Consider the following 17,999-nt stretch of genomic DNA (forward strand, 5'->3'; position numbering starts at 1 on the left):
AAGTCTTCATTTTACTTGAGTGTCTTTCAATGCCATTTCCTTAAATGCCATCGACTCAGAACTCACCCATCTGTATTTGAATACATGAACTCTGATCTACAGTACTCCCTTTTTTTGTCGTTGCAATGGTCAACAACAAATTACAAACTGAGTAAACCAAAGCACATCCTATTTATCTCTCTCTAAAAATCTTGCATAAGACTGAAATGCAGTATCTTACATATGTAGCAGTGCTTCTCCAGTCACCACCAGTGACAGCAATAATGATCTTCAGCCATTCCACAGGGTTCTCTTAACTGAGCTCCACAGCCCCTCATCAGTGAAGAGGAGATGGAAACACTCAGGAGCTGCCCCAGAGAAGCAGACCTCATCCTTTGGGAAGGAATCAAGCTAACTGGTAGAGGTCTGTGTTCAGACCTATCATCCCTCTAGAACTCTTCCCATGATGGCTGTAGCCTTCACTTTTTACAAAGGGATAGAACCAAAATACTCAGATGCAAGACATTTCCACCTGAAATACTACATTACATGGGTATTTTTTCAGTTTGTCTTTAAAATCCAGGAATTCAAAAGATGATGCTAGCACCTGTTAAAAAATCAATTCTCTATCAGCTCTCTCCAGTGGAGAGGGCTATGGCTATGTTTGTTTGCTACAAGTATGCATGGACTTAAAGATAAGAGAATAATTTATGTCAGAATTTCAGCCAAGGTAGTGAAGAGGGATTTACCAACCCCTCACAGAGTAGTCCAGCAGTTACAGGAGCAGCCAGGACACCTTTGATCTGTTTGGTTTGGGGTTTTTTTTCCAGTTTTGCTGTGGCTTTGCCTGTGATTAACTTTAGTGCTCAGACTTTCCCATATAAAAATTGAGCAAAACCATGTGCACTTCAGAACAGAACTGAGAGTCCCAGTACAGCTATTCTCAAAACTCTTCTAGTTTCTTTGAGATGCACAGCCACATCTTTGTGCTCATCACAGATTTTTCCAAGGAAGGCAATGCTGAAAACGATATTCATAGCTGCCATGAGACACAACTCCAGAATGTGTGAGTCCAGCATCTCTAACTTCTCAAGGCCAATGGATGAAAAAATAGGAAAGGAACAAGCTGCAACACAACATGCAAAAATCAGGGAAGATGTTTCTGGGAAGCTGTAACTAGGAAACTGCTATTCACTGGGGCTAGGTCTCATACTATTCACTCAAGAAACAGGAAAAAAGTAAAACAGGAGGAGAATTAGGGAAAAAAAAAAAAGAGTTGGGGAGGCATGAAATAGCGGACAAAGCTGGAGACCTACTCAGGAAACCTGTTTGAAGTAGGGCCAAGTCTCATTCTGTGAGGAAAAAAATTGAAAAGCAACCCAAGTTTCACCCTGCTGGGCTAAGGACTCAAACCTGGGGGAGCAGTGAAGCATCACAACCAACATTGTCACCAATTAATCTCCTGTGTTCCACCTTTTGGCACTGACTTGAACAACATGAACCCTTCTCTCTCTTATTCTTCCTAAACACTCATTGAAAAGAAGTGGGGACATGATCAATTACAGGACACAGGAAATGATTATTTTTCTGATTTATATGTCACCTCAGACCCTCCCTGGGCAGAAGGAGAAGGACTGACAGGGTTAGGAAGAATAAAGTGTACAAACCCTTGAAAGCAGTGATCCCAAGCAAGATGTGCAGGGTGTTCTGCAGGCGGCTTTGGCCTTTACTGAACTATGACTGTGAGCTCTTCAGTAGCTGAGCTAGCAGTCAATAAAAAGCAACCTGCTGAAATGAGATTCATGAAGAGCCATGCTCCTCAGAACGTGACACTGACCTCTTTGGGAAGCACCAGCACTGTCTGGAGAGAGGCTTGAGCCCACAAGGCAAGAAATAGACACCAGTGAATAGCTTCTCTTTTTATATTCACAGCTTGCCTGAAATCAGAATTTTGACCTCAACACACAGCACCAAAAATTAAGGTGCTCTGTGGAGGGTCTTACACACCAAATTCAAATTTTGAAATACTTCAGCAAAGGTGGGGGATGCAGTCTACCCTCAGGGCTGAAGTACACACAACCCTAAGCCAGCCAGGAGCAAATCCTTCTTTACTGTTAGACATTGGCTTCAAATCAGGCTGAGAAACCTGTTCTTAATGAAAGCAGGATGGCAAAGATGGGGTGGAAAGGGTCCCCTGAGCACAAAAAAGCGGAGTGACCTCTCTTGGACACACCGCCAGGCCCCTGCTTTTGTTCATTGATTCTTTGCAGATTTTAATCACAGGGACTTGATGTCAGGGAGTCTGTGGCTCAGGAGGAGGCAACAGCCCTAAATCAGCTTTGCTTCAGTGTGTGCACTCCCCATTCACTTGTAACCGACTCCAGCACCAGCAAGTGTCACACACATGACCACAGACAGAAGCGCACTAAGAATATTGAACCTCTATCATAAATCCCAGAGTCTGGCAGGAGAAAGTCCTGTCACACCCTTGTCCTTTCCTTCAAAGGAAAGCAGTGAGATGTATGCCTGAAGGCAGGGCACTTTCCATTCCCATTAAGGGCCAACAATTAAGCAAGCTGCCATTCTTATTCAGATGCTGCTTATGACATTTTCCCCTCTGTTGCAAAAACAATTATCGCAAAGACGTTTAAATTCCACCTGGACACATAAAACCTTCTCCTTCCCCAACCAAACTGCTACTTCAGTTCCCTGCCTTGCAACAAACTGAGAACAGCTCCTCTCACAGATGTGATCCTTCTCAAAGCTCCCTGTAAGCACCACATTAACTTCGTGTGCCCGCAAGTGTCCACCGATCCTAATTGTCCTTTTTGTCCCACCATTAGTTAGCAGTAAATTCCAGAGGTGCAGTCAATCAGTACATCACAGGGCATAAGGGAAAGCACATTTTGTTGCCTGCACAGACACACACTGGAAGGCTGTGTGAGCTTTGCAAAACCTATCTAGTCAGCAAACTGTTAAAACCAATTTATACACACTCACACTCTCTCTCTCTCTCAAGGCAATAAGCCTATGGAGAATTTTAATTAAAGTCAAAGGAGCCTTTAAAAGTGGAGGGGGAGAAATCTAGCACAGCGAGAAATAAATTAATAAAAACACTCTCCAAGTTGAAGCTCAAGGGGATCACTCTCAGTCATCATTTATTTAAAGGATGGGACACGTCAAAGATAGGAATGTCAAGTGGGAGATGCTGTGAAGCAGCAGAGGACAGAAAAAGGGCTGACGAACTGCATGCCACAGCTTCCGTAGCAGATCATTTTTTGTCACATAGGTTATATTTGTGGCTGGCCACCTGCTGCTTGATATTCACTAGCTCTCAAAGTTAGGCACTAAAATATCTGTATTCCCTTTCACAGTTGATCTGGGAAGGACCTTTTAGCTCATCTAGACCATCTTTATCTGGTCAGCACCCAATTTCTGTGGAAAGCTATTCCATTCTCTCAACCTGAAGGTATTTTTCTGGGTATTCATACAGCATTTTTTTTTTTGCTGAATTTCATTCTATGTGTCACTTGCCTCTTCCCTTGGCGTTTATATATTTTTAAAATGACTTAATTTTTATGCATTGCTCTAGCTTTTGCTTGGGCCATAAACTACTCCAGAGGAACTGACTGACCTCTCCAGCTGAACTTTTACTCTCAGGAAAACCACAGATCTGTTCAATTCTCATGTTCCAGAGCTCAGATGAGAGCTGGCATCCTGCTCTTCACCTGACATTTTTGCAGCCATCAAATCACATCTTGTAGCCTTTTCCATAGCACAGGGAGGAGATTTCTTCACTTGAGGCCAGTTGCAAACAAGCAGTGCCACATTTCTTAACTTTAACAACTCCCAGTATCAGCTGCTGGAGCAACTTCTTGTCACCTTTGCCTGTCATACAACAGCTCAGTGGAGTGTAAGATGTTTGTGTGGATCACTGTCCTCAGCAGCCTCCTGGCTACCAGCCTGTGGTCAAGGGAATATAATACTTCTAGTTGGGGCTGTGTCACAACATCCCCAGCATCAGATGCAAATTAATCACCCATAATATATCATGTGACTGTACTGGCAACCCATCCACTCTGAGCCTTCAACTACAAGAATTATAGAGATCCAATATTAACTGCCTATCTTGATACTCATTATCTTATTTAGAGAGCCTTGTGCTGGCTATTTTCCAGCTAGATCCCTTGGTAGAAACAAAAACTTCATGGAATGATAAGACCCCACATTAGTTTCCACGTAAAAGCACAGAAACAAAACTCATTTCCAATGTAAAAAAATATTCAAATTATTCAAAACATTAGTACGTATATTTGATAGTCAATGTAAATTGAATTATGTTTTGCCCTTTCCCATAAAACAAACCAAAACACCCTTTTCGTGGAAAGAGGGTTAGAAAGGTTAAAAAAAAAAATGAAGAAAGTCAAAGTCATTACATTCCAATCAAACTTGATAAATATGTAAATTACAGCAACTAAACAGTTGGCTTTGACAAATGGCTTCCACATAATGGATTTTTCATAGTAATGAGGCTACAGTGCAATTGTTTTTTTAAAGCCTTACATTTCTCATTAGTACAAAGTGTGAGTCAGTGTGCACAATGGGCATATTTACCCAAAAAAAAAAAAAAAATTAAGAAGCAAATGAAAAATTTCAGGCAGCAGTTGACATCACAGAGGGATGCCTGAGATGGTGCCACTGCTTCCATCAGCATTGACACGTTGTTGACTACTCTTTAATTAAATGGTTTGAACTTGAGGAGCTACTCAGTGCCAAAGGAAAGCCCAGGACTTTGCTACTTGCAATTCATTTGGGGTTTGTTTATCCATCCCTCCAACACCAAAGGTGCCAGCTGCACAGGCACTTGTAGAGCTACACAGGCCCTACAACACCTACAAAAGTAGCAAAAAAAGCAAAAACATCACCTCTATGACCTATAAGTAACTTCTTTGGTCACCAGTACCTTCCTGACTCGTTCAGTCCACTGGAATTTCAGACCACGTCAACCATCACAGCACCTGTGCATCTCACTACCTTTCTAATGTAGTTTCAACACTACTCCAAAGAAAAAGACTCATGGAAGAAGATGACCCTGGATCATAGAGAACTGCTTTCCGTTGCCTTATTGTCCTCAGAACATCCTGGCATTCAGCAAGGCATCTCTAAGCTTCCTACTCTTGATTTCTGCTTCACCTGATGCATTTTGGAACGACAGAAGGGCAGCATCAAAGGTGGTTTGAGCCTGCAACAGCTTTTCAATGCAAAGGAGCAATGATTGCAGTGAAAACATCTCCAGGATCACGGAGGCTCCCTTGCCATGCACCCAGCTTTAGCAGGACCACAGAGCTCAGGGTTGTGGTGGTGTTGTCCGCTTTAGTGTGGGCTGCTGGCAACCAACCAGCCAGTTGCAGCTACCACTGAGCCTGCTTTTGTGTCACCACATTCCAAGGCCTACAGCTGAAATCGACTTCTCTCATCCTTTCCACCAGTGTTTCCTCTGCAGGCCTCTTGCCACACCTGCAGAAGCAGTGCTGTTTCCCCACCCCACTCCCATCCTGATTTAAATAGAAAAAACAGACTAATTAAAGGGGCAGTGGAAAAGATTCATCCATTTTTCCATGTTCCCCAAATCCCCCATCTTTCACATTATCCCATACCACCCTGGTGCTAACAGGGCTCCACTTACATATTCTGTATGGTACAAAAATTCCTGAACAAGTACAGGGAGAATTTCAACATGCATGCCAATGTCATTTAATACAGTTTGGGCTGCTCAGCCCTTCCTGTTTGAGGGAGGAGTGCATCCACCACCCCTCCCTATAAGGAATTTTGCCACCTGGCATTTGAATTCCTGAGCCAAGGCTGCATAACTGAATTTATATTTACTCCCAAATACTCTCTGTGCACCCAAGGGTCAGCCAATACAGGGTGGTGATAGATCAAAGACTCTACCGCTGATTTTAAGTTATTTAAAGTAAAAACAAACCTTCTCACCCCAATCTGTTGAAAGTATGTAAGGGTGAAGAAGGGAAAACAGAGCCGGGGGGAATGTCAGTGGGAAATAAGGACAGAGGAGAGGACTGTTTATAAGTCTTCTAATAAGCCTATAAACCCTGGCTATATCTCTGCATGCATGCATTTCTTTTGCTGATACAGGATGCATACTCCATGTAATGCTATTCTTGTGAGCCAAGAAAATCTGCATGTAATACAGCAGGAGAATGCTAATGACCTTCAGCTGAGCTGGAATCCAGCACTGCTTCCCTTTATCAAAAAGTAGGCTTCAGAGCCAACAACCAACCTCGGGGTTCCTCATGGAGCTGAGAATCAGTGAACACAACATGACCAGATACATCCCAGTTTGTGCGAGGTGTCCCCCAGTTGCACAGGAGTTTGTAATTCTTCCCAAATATCCCTCAGGCTACAGAAAAGGTATTTCTCAGGCAGCACTTTGTCTGTAAGAGAAAGGCAATTTCGAGCCCATTCAAGTGATGAATCCTTGAAGCAATATGGGTTAACCAGCTCATCCAGCACAGACCACTGAGTTGTTGGCACAATCACCAGCAAAACACCTGTACCTCAACTCCCCACACCTCCCTGGCCCCACCAGGCCGGGGGAACCTTTCCTGGTCTTACCCAGACCTCTGATGAAAGCTGTGTTACCCAACCACACTGTTCTCCTATCAAAAATATTTGAGAGATTTGGAACTATTTCAGATGAAAGAAAAATTAATAGAGAGACTCCAGAGAAGTGGAAAAACAAGATGTATCCCTGCTGTCCTTAGCAGTATGTGACACAAAAGCTCGATTTGAATGAAAAGCAAAGTCAGCACTTGCACCGACTGTCTTCTCAGTTTATGAAATGATTTAGAAGAAACAGAGAACAGATTAGTCCTAATTAGCTTTATCTTTGCATTCCCAATCTATTGATTATAATAATTGTAGAAGCTATCTTCCCATTAGCCACAGTTATTACCATACAGAGCACATGCAAGAGCCAGAGTGGATTTAAGAGGTTTTGTTTCCAGAGTGTTGGTTTAATGCAGCCCTGCACGTTTGCAAGGCACAGAAAGAAAAAAGAGAGCTTCCATGCTATTAAATTGAAGCAGATTTTTCTCATCACTCCAGAATTTAAGCTTTCAAACCAGACATGTCCACGCTGATGATATTTAGGACTGAACCCTGGAGAGGCTTTTCAGAAGTTGTCAAGGCTGAGCCCAGACCACTGTCCTAGTTTTGAGAAAGCTTCTAAAATAATGGAAAACTTTCTGAAGGTCATTGTCCTCTATCAAACACATAATGTAGCACTGTCTGAATATGAGGAGAGAAATCAAAAATCCTGTGTTCTTTCTGTTGCTCTTCCACCGAACTGATGAGTAACCTTTCAAAAGACATTCAGGAATAAATCCACAAACAGATTTAGTCACTAAAGTAGCCTAAATCCCATTTAAGTCCATAGTTTAGATCTTCAAAAACTGCATTCAGCTGTCACCTAGTTCAGGGGATGTCAGTATCCATAGGCAACCAGACTTCTTCGAAGCTTTGGCCAAGTCTCCCAGAAATCCGTGTACCTCTGCCTCTCCTGCTAGTTTTAATAGATATTTCCAAACTGTACCTAAAGGGAAGAGCACCACAAAAAATCACAGAGGTAAAAAAATAGTGGCAACAATCACTGAGTTTGCAACACTTACAGGCTAAGAAGGCTTGCCCAGAATTAGGAAAGTCGCCAGGCAAAACCCTTTCTTTAGCCTGAAAACACCTGAAACCACATTTGCACTTCCAGGAGTGTCCTAAACACATTAGTGTGGAGAATTTTTAAATTTTTTTAAAATACATAGCATTAAATAGCACATGAACCAGAATTCTGCTCTCCCTCCTTCCACACTGACACCCTGGGTACAAGATTACAGGGTCATGGTTGCTCTTGCTCAACAGCTAATCCAGTGAATATTGACTTAGAGGACAAAGAAAAGTAGCTTCAGCATGAAGACATAAACACCTTTTCCCATCCCTGAAGACTGGGATTCTCTGAAGGCTCAAAGTTAGAACACAGTTTGGAAAACCTAAATTACAGGGGATGTGTTGAAATATTCTTTCCCTGTCCCAGCTCTCACCTGACTTGTCTGTGTAACTTCAGGAGGGAGGCCAGAGTGAGAGTCCCTTCCCAGGGCTGACAGAAGATGTGAACTGAAAACAGGAACAGAATCCAAGGACTGTCCTTGAGCACACTCTGCTTGACTGCCTTGAATTAACTGGGCTTTTTTAAACCTTATTTCGGGCTTTTTCTGGGACCACAGATCACCACTGAAGAACTGATGATTGTTTTAAGCAGATCAGGTACCTTCCAAACTGAGAGTGGGGAGGCCCTGGCACAGGTTGCCCAGAGAAGCTGTGGCTGCTCCAGCCCTGGAAGTGCTCAAGGCCAGGTTGGATGGGGCTTTGAGCAGCCTGGTCCAGTGGAAGGCATCCCTGCCCATGGCAGGGGGCTGGAATGAGATGATCTTTAAGGTCTTTCCAACCCACACCATTCCATGAAGAAAATTGATACAGGGACTGTATATCCCCACCCTCCTCTTTTTTTTTTTTTTTTTTTTTGATGTCTGTTTTCACAACTCTTGGTTTATTTTCCTCCATTTTGAAAGCACTAGTAATGATTATCTGGTTTTATATATTGCTTCGAGATCCTTGAATCAAATAAAACCTTTACATCTCCTTGCATTTATCACTAAAGCCAAATTATGCCTGTTTCTTGTGTTCCTTGTAAAACAACCTAGAAAGCAAACTCTGAACCTTGATCATGCAGTATTTTATCTACAAAAATGCAGATCTCAGGTTTTTAGGGTGTTGGTTTTTTTGGGTTTTTTTGTGGGTTTTTCTTTTTTTTTTTTTTTTTTTGGTTGAATGGACAGAAGACATCAGAAAATGGAAAAAAAAATTCCCAAAATAAACCACCAACAAACTTTTCCTAGGAATTTTTTTGTGTTATATTCCTTTCCTAGTCCTCTAGCTGTGGGTCACATATGTAAGTGGCCTTTCACGGCAACATATGTCCAAGATTATACCAATATAAATCAATAATAGATATATTTTGATTCCATTTTTAATATGCCACTCAATCATTTTTTTGACAGAAAAAGAGAACCTGAGCTGCATATAAATGGGTCAGAGTACCTCATGTTTACTGTTAAACATGAATTAAATCTGAGTAGCTTGGCGTACCTCCATAATAAAAAAGGCACCATTAATAAGATTTCATTAAATGGAGAGCTAATGTGTAACAGCCTTATATCAGATATGTGAAAACAGAATTTCTTAACAAGGTTGGGAGAAGTATTATCAAGGACCTAAGTAGAAAATCTGTCTTTCTCGATACTGGAGGAATTTATATTTGAAGAGTGCTTTTTCCTATTGAGATCTTCATTGACTTGTACAAAAATACCGCTTTTAATCTCAAATCCCCACTGGCATTTTCATATAAGCACTGAAAATGCTATTGGGCTTTAGAGATTTAATTTAATGAAGGAAAAGTATTTCTATTAAAGTGTGTAATTTTTTTTATTTTATTTTTTTTAACACAACATCTTCTGAGCAACCAGGGAAACAGGATTATTTTAAGCTCCGAAAAACTGACTAACCTGTGCCCTTGTAGAACTCCTGCTTCACAAAGGAAGCTTAACAGCTGTGGCAAAGCCTGTAGGTGTACTTGAAAAGGGACCCTACTGTCCCAAGTCATCCACACTGAGAATGCCAAGCCTGGAGAAGGCAGCAGAAAGAGAGGAAAAGAAATGTCCCCGTGCAGTCAGGTTGTTTGTGCTAAACTGCTGCATCATTAAGCTCCATTCTGAAATGTCAAAGATGGGAAAAACTCACCAAATAGCTACTAAATCTTCTGCATTAATAGACTGATCCTCTCATCTGTTCATGTCAAAAAGTATTAGGTCTGGCTGGGTAGGTAACAAATTCACTGTTGGGTAAATGAAAGCCACTCCATCAATTTGGGCAGAATTGCACCCGTTGGCTCCTGTGATGAGATAGGCTGAATTGTGCCATTTAAGATTCCCTCCATACTAATTCTCACAGTACTGCTTTTGTGAGGCTAAAAACCTTTGTTTTATCTGCGGATCACCCATGTCTTTCTTGTATGAATATTCATTACAAATATAAATTCCTTTTCATATTGAGAAGGCAAGTGCACTTGACACCAGGAGGCCTCTCAACAGGACACTGCCAGGGCTGACAAGCTCAACAGCAGTTGTTCTATTCGTGTGCAGAGCCTGCACAAAGTTAAATTTCCTCAATTTAAGAAAAAAAAAAAGGCTCTTTTTACTTAGGAACCAAGCCAATCACAGAGTTACAGCAATGCAAACCTTACAAGTTATCTACCACAGCAACAGCTGGGCCTGGGAGTTATGTGAAAAAGTACTGTGACAGCAGAAGAGGGTAGAGCAGGTATAAATACCTGACTTCTCATGAGATCTACTTATCTCATATTTGGACAGCCAACTCTGCAGAGAAGTTGTTTCTGTAAGGAGGTGCAGATAACAGAGTACTCAGACACCAGCACAAACAAGGCAAAGGGTCATCTCCTGCTTCTGAAGTGAGACCACCTCAAAGGAAAGAGAGAGTCTGAAGGTCTGTGGTGCAACACTGATTCCTCATACCAAGTGATGGAGCTGCTGTAGGTTTCAACAGACCTACAGCCCAAACAAGAGCCTGCTAAATCTCACAGTTCCCTTTCCCAGGTTTAGCTGCCTGTCCTGTCTATTCAACATTCTCAAGCCTTTCAGGTAAGTAGGATTTCCCCCAAGCATGAAATTGTGGGCAAAAAGGTAATTATGCCGTTGACCTCAATAGATCCATAATTCCCCTGTGTGCTCAACCAGTACAGTTCGAGTATTTCACTGCTTGGGAGTTTCTGTGACTACCAAAGGAAAGCCAAAGTTCAACTGGGATTTCACGTCGCTTCCTGCATCAGGTTTGTGATTAGTGCCAAAGGATCTGGTGCTTCATTTCACAAGGTTAAAAAGTCAAATATGACAAATCTGGGAATATGGGCAATCACCTGAAGTAGCTGGAAAAATAAATGCACTGGAGTCACAGATGGAACACAAAATTAGTTTTCATTTAAACCTAATTAAAACAGTGGTCAAAGATCATCCTTGAATCTTTATTAAAATAAACATGTTGTTTGGTAGATACTTGGATTACTACACATCTGAGCTTGACACACAGCTATTTTATTTGAATGGCCTCAATTTATTTTTGTGGTGGGTACTGGGAAGCATGGTGGAGCACATTGTGATTTCATTTATTGCTCTTGAAATAGTCCCATGTGGGTGCACAGCTCAAGTGCAAAGATAGACCCAGTTTTGATGCTTGGATTAACAAGCATCCAGAAGTTCCTATTTCTACTCAACTGTCACCCAAAAGTACGCAAATAGTTACTATGCAATAGGCTCTTTTGGTTTTGGATGAAAGCAATCAATGTTATTAAAGCATTTTTACAGTGGCTGTTTTGTTTCCTTACTAAAGACAAAAGAGATGTCCTGGGTTATGCCCTGCATAAAGCCACAGTCCTGCCTCAAATGCTGTCACAAAAGTGGCAGATTAGTTCCATTCTTCTACAAGCTAAGCATAAACAGAAGAATGAAAATCTGATTTGATGGCGCATGATCTGGATGATACAAAAGGCCCACCTAGTTTGTTTGTTTATTTCAAAAACATCTGTAGATTTTTTCAATCAGAAGCCAACCTGTCTCCCTAAACCAGTTTACCCAACTTTTGACTCAGAACCGTTCTGAAAGGCGTTAATACCCCAGTCATGAACAGCCTCAAACTTTGGATACAGGTGCAAGCTTTACGAGCGACCTCTGTCACCACAGAAAACCAAACAGAAATCCCAGTACTGCTGATAAAAAAACCCCTTCTGGGTAAGGCTCCAACCACGAGGGACCATCCTTCAGCCAGCACAAATCGTTCCCGCTCTGCTGGAGCCAATGGAACTATGAGTACTTGCCTCAGCTAAGGAATGGCCCCCGAGTCACTGGCTCATCTCTAATGGCACTGCCGGGGGACAAGGTGGGTGGAAAGGAGAAAACAAGCAGGGAGAAAAGGTTGATGTAGGGCAGCAGACAGTGTTGTTTTGTTTTTTTTAAGAAGCTGGCAGTGTTAATAGAAATCCTTCCTCTTCCACTGCATTCTTATGCAAAGCTCAGATATGAAGGTTACCTGCTTCCCCAGTGACTTGAAATGGAATTTTTTGTAAAGTAATCTCTTCAATCTGTCTCCTTCTGTATTTACAGAGCATAAAAGTAACCATAAAATGCCACCGTTTTTGAGCAAATCTAATCTGCCCTCCCAGTAATACCAGGCCACATGATGATTATCTCATTTTCTCTTTGACAAATGTGGACTTATTGGCTGGTCATTGTCAAAAAAATGCATGTCTCTACATCAGATACATCACAGTAGAGACAAATAAAAAACATGAAACACTGAGCATAGGCAATAGGAGGCTGATGTCTCTGCCTGGTGACCTGTTCTGCAGAGTCAGTGACACAGAGCAGTCTGTCATTTTCTCTGCACTGTTTATGGCTCTTCCACTCCTCTTTTCCACTTCAGTTTCAGACAAGGAAAGAGGTAAAAAAGGAAAGATGAGCAGAGAAAACTACTTCTGCATGAAGGGCAAAAAAAAAAAAAAAAAAAAAAATCAAGCTCTTAACAAAAGGAAAGTAGTGAAATAGCCTGGTTTTGGACAGCCTCGTTCGAGGTAATCAAGATCTCTATAAAGAGACAAGGTCAAAGGTTTCTAGGGAGGAGGTTTCACTCCATTTTCTATGGATGGAGACAGAGTCTAACTGAAGCTCAGCAAATGCAGAATGCAAACAGTAAAGAGGAGAGGGGAAAAAAACAAGCATCTATTCCAGACTCCCATCTATGAAGGGCTGGGAGAGGAAGAACCAGTCCTTAGAAAATCCAAAGTGTTACTTAATTCAGCAAGAAATAACAAGCAGCCAAGATGAAGCAGTGACAGCCTCAGTGGGGATGCTACTTGTGCAGCAGATATGAACTGCTGGAGTGCCAGCACAGTGACACTCAACTTGAGTGGTGACAGCCCGATGTGACCACTGGCAGGCACAACACAACTCTTTCCCTGAAGAAAAGCAAAGTTTCACTGCCTGACTGAGCAAGCCCCAGCCATATCTGGGTCAGGCAGAGTGACTCAGATCCTAAACTCAAAGGAGAACTCTCCTCTCCCATTCGAGGTAGAAACCTTGAATCCCTTTCATGTGCTGACAATGCAAGGTTTGTACCTCAGTCCCGGCAGTCAGGCAGCACAGAGCCAAGCCGGTGGGAGAGCCCCTTTGCCAGCAGTAGCAACAAATGTTACATGGAAAAAAAAGGTCACTTGTAACCTCAGGCAGAGGAATGGAGAGTTCCTCTGGCTCCCTGGAAAAGCACAGGAGAGCAAAGTCTGACAAAGGAAGTACTGAGGCTGCAGGGAAGAGATTAGGCAGGAACACATCCAGGAAGATATTCAAAAAAGCTCTGTCCTTTTTGAATCCAAGGGATTTAGACGATAAGGAGGAATCAGGCACCTAACTGCCTTCCTGCACCTTGGCTTTCAACCAGGATTCATCCCACCTGGCTTTAAGTATTTAAGTAATGAGCCAGGCACCTCCAGAGAGCAAAGCAGGTATTAGTGGGACCAGGCACCCTTCAGAGCTTCTTGCACTGACTGCAAGAGGAGCATGGAGCCTCCAGCCTGGGCAGCTCAGATAAATGCTCATATTTAGTTATGACAAATCTATAGTTCAGTCTCTCCCCGTTTCTCCCTCTGTGAAATAAAGGTCAGCCCTCTCCTATCACAAGCACATCCGTACTTACCACAGGCAATTCTCAGTGTGAAAGCTTCATCCTGCTTCTGCTTCACACAAGAGTTTTACAGCTCAGGGATCTGAGTAAAACCTCAGTTCAGAGATATAGTTCTGTCAGGTGTGACACAGCCTACATTCTATTCCATGACTGCCTAATCCAAGCCAGGCCCTGGGAATAGGTGGTGTTGGGAGAAAAGGCAGCATGACCCTTGTCTTTGTGGTGTGGAGAGCAAAGAGATGGGGGGAAACGACAGACATCTTTCTTAGGTCCAGCAGCCACATTAAAGAACCTCCATTACAGTCATTATACTTCATTCCTGCACCTTCATTTTCCAGTATCATGAGACACACTCCAAAGGCATATTTGCATTGCCAAGGTGTTACCAAAGTGAAGTGAAAGAGCTTAAAGCTTCTTTTATAGACAATGCTTCTATTCATGGTAGATAAAGGGATTAAAGATCCTACTAAAATCCATTAGAATCAGGAGTAATACTGCCACATATAGTTTTATTTTGAACTTTTATTATACTTTTCCTCACAGGATCTTAGAGCACTTGTCAAATGAGAAATTAGGCTCTGCTACTTTAGCAGCATAAAATAAAAACTCTGCTTTCAGATAGAGAGGACAGCTCCAGTGACAGCTGAAGGTCACACAGGAATAGAGCCCGGCTTGTGGGTTTCTGCTCTAAAGCCCATTCTCTTTTTCAATTAAAGGGATGACAGTGCCACATACACACAGTACTTAGGGTAAACATTTGTCTGAGTTCTTCATCTCCTCCTACCATTATCTGCACCATTTTTATTTCAATGCCTCATCTTTTTTTTTTCCAGAGTTTTCTGCAAAATTCAAATGAACCGTGAACGAGAGAATGAGAGGTTTATTGAGCCATAGCAGGCTAACACTACCCATGTTCCTGCATGATTCGAATACTCAAGTGGCCCAGATGCTCTAACATTCAATTAATGAATTCCAGAGATTTGGGAAGGGGGTGGAGGGAGGAAAAAAAAAATTACACAAGATGTTGGCTTTGCCATTGCATTATCCTAGGTGTCTCAGTCTGATGAAGGTTAATGAGGAGAGTTCAAATGCTACGACATAATTAAATAGCAATAATTAAAGAAGCTGACACTGCTAGAAGCAGCAAATGGAAAAAAAATATAAGATTGTTTCCCTTTAAAAGAAATTAGGAAGTTATTGCACTAAACACAACCCTAACAGGTTTATGAAATGATTCCCTGTATTCCAGAACATGAGGCATGTACTCATTAACGGGTATCATTACACTTTTAATGCTGCTTGCCTCGCCTTCCCCGATCCTACTGGCCTGGTTTTGGATGGGATCCTCAGCACAGTGAAGCCCATTTGGCAAGGCTCACCCTGCTCAGATGGACATGAGCTGGTCCTGGCTGGCACAGAACTGAGAGGGCTTCAGACATTTCCCAAATGAGCACATTAGGAAAACTGACAATGAAAACCATTGTAAGACAGGCAATGCCCTGACCCATAATATTCTAGAAGCAGCCAGTACAGGACATAAAACTGAGTGTTTGGAAAATTGGAATACTCAGATTCTGACAGCTCTGGACATTTGTGTTCATTGGATATCCTTGCTTTAGTCTAGCTGGTTAGCACAGCATGAAGCAGAAAGGAGAAGGAAAAAGAAAAAAAAGAAGCAACTTCTAATTTATTTTTCTAATTAATTTGCAGCTGCTAGTTAACATGCATCTTTTGTTAATGACATCAAAACTTCCCACTGTTCAGAAAATTTCACTGATTTACTGAACACTTAAGGATCACTCAGCACTGTCAACATGGCAAGCCCTGCCATGGTAAACACCAGTTTGCCTGCTGTTGAAATCCAACTCTGCATTAATGGAAATGAGGGAGACAAGAGGATTTCTCCTGGCTGAATAAAGTTATGTTTAGATACATACAAGGAAAGGAGAATGTGTTGTTAAAAATTCAGTGCAAACCAGCCTCCCTCAGAAAGTGTCTTTGTCTAAAACAGATTGATTCTGACATTTCACCTTTCTCCTGACCACTGGCTCCTGCAGTACTGGCACAGCATCCATCACTGCAAACACCTGAGGAGCAGTATGTCTCCCTCTGTAAACCTGCCAGCAGCCAGTCAAGGTAAAGCTTGCAGCCTTTTTAACAAAGGAGCAAAATCCAGTACCAGAGCAGACAGGTTACAGCTCCTTTTCATCCCAAAGTCACCACCAGTGTTTGAAGATAGGTCTCAACAGCTGAAAATCCCGTGCATCAATGCACTGAACTCTCATGAACGCTTTCTTGGGTCATTTTGTCTTACTCAGAGACTAAGATTATGACAAAGACACCATTAAGAATACGACTAACAACAAAAAAACCCTCTCCATGCCTATCTCCATTAGTTAGGTGTGCTGACCTTGTTCAGTGGTGACCAAGGGGAATCTGTTTACAGATGACTGGTGGCTGAGCTTTTGACAGCAGAAATGTGTCTCCCAAAATACGTTTCTGTCCATCTAAGCTAAAGTGCTCTGCTGTCTCTTTCTACCTACAGATGTCTTAAATTCAAGGCAAGAACTTGGCAGGAATTTGAAACCAGGCAAAAAGTACTGCAAATGTATTCATGGAAGTTGTACATTTTGAAGCTTAGCAGACAGAAACCTAATTATAACTTCATAAGCTCTTCCCAAGGTTGATTCCACAGTGGCAGAACCTGGATAATCAACTTTCTGAAGCTGGTCACAGGAAAAAAAAGCCTTATTTTCAGGACAGATTCAGGAGGGAGAAATTCTTCCAGTTACATGGGAGTTCCAAAGCAACTGGCTCCAAGAGATCAACCACCCGTGGTAGCTCTGATACCAGTTCAGAAATAAAATAGTAATTACAAAACTCCACCAAAAATCCAAATGAACAGCCCCAAGCCAAAGCCTATAAGCAAAGGGCTCTTGACTGAAATAATCACATCCATTTCAGGATCTGCACCAGCAGAAACCCAAAGGTTTCTCACATTAACTTTTACTGTGATAAAACCACTTTTGCTCTTCAAGGCTTTTTGCAGAGATTTCAAACTGTCAGAAACGCAATTTGCATCCAGAGAAATGAGATAAATGCAAACCATCTTTAGCTTTTAAGGCCAAAACCTGTTGAAGTTCCCATGACAATGACTAGAGGGCATTTAGATACATCTGCCTGCTCATGACATGCTTTCATTCTTTCACTGCCTCAACTGCTGTACTCAACAAGCCTTTGCTTATTTCATCTCTCATGTTTCGTGTTTCTTTTCAGGTTGTTGGGGTTTGTTTTTAGGGGTTGGGGTGGGTTTTTGGATGTGTTTTGTTTGTTTTTAAGGATGAATTGCTTGAATGGCTCAGAATGACAGAGTACATAATTACTGGTTGTGAATTGTTAGAGCAACATAAAAAAGTCACAACAAATATTTACAGAACTTGCAATAGCACTCAAGGCCTCAGGTACTGACCATCAGTCTCCAGAAAATCAAGAGTTAAACATGAACATCCATAACTTTTTTCTCCTTTGAACTGTTTTTAATGAAACAGAATGGCCTATATTATTGGCCTTTCAGAGATTACAGGATGCAAAGACTAAAACGAGCCCTTAATAATCTGAACCTAAAATCTGATCAATTCAGGTGGATTATAGAGACAGTAAACTTCCAGAATCAAAGATTTCTAAGAATTACTAACACATCTCTCTCTGAGGAACATTTTTTGCTGCTCAACTCCTCATATCTTGCTATTTCTTAGAAGGTCTTTTCTTGTTTTCAAGAAAACTTTTCCTGAAATAAGTGCACATAAACGCCAAAATTCTCTAGTCTGCTGTACGAATAATGTGTTTGTGGCAGAGGAGATAGGAAAAGAAGGAATAGGAAAGGAAAATAAGGAGAGTATAGGGATAAGTTACTGTACATCAGCAAAAGACAAGTTTTATCAGGTTGGGAAAACTGATGGAGAAAGTGTTGCAAGTAATTTATATTTCTGTAATCCTACATAAATATAGCTATAACTCTGCTTTTATGTGTAACCTTTTGTTCACCTCACACACTGCACATTCTGCAGGACAAGAGCTGTACCACTGTCATTTATCCATGGTTAGGCACTTCTGTATTACTCCAAACTAATGAAACATAATGTTAT

General features: G+C 41.7%; 1 protein-coding gene across 1 annotated transcript in view; it reads right to left on the reverse strand.

Annotated features, from left to right (window-relative positions):
* The window catches only part of BEND5 (BEN domain containing 5), an 885,907-nt gene that overhangs the window by 213,822 nt on the left and 654,086 nt on the right, over positions 1 to 17,999 (reverse strand). The gene's annotated exons all lie outside the window — the stretch shown is intronic.

This window comes from Corvus moneduloides, chromosome 9 (genome assembly GCF_009650955.1).
Source record: "Corvus moneduloides isolate bCorMon1 chromosome 9, bCorMon1.pri, whole genome shotgun sequence".
NCBI classification, from domain to species: domain Eukaryota; kingdom Metazoa; phylum Chordata; class Aves; order Passeriformes; family Corvidae; genus Corvus; species Corvus moneduloides.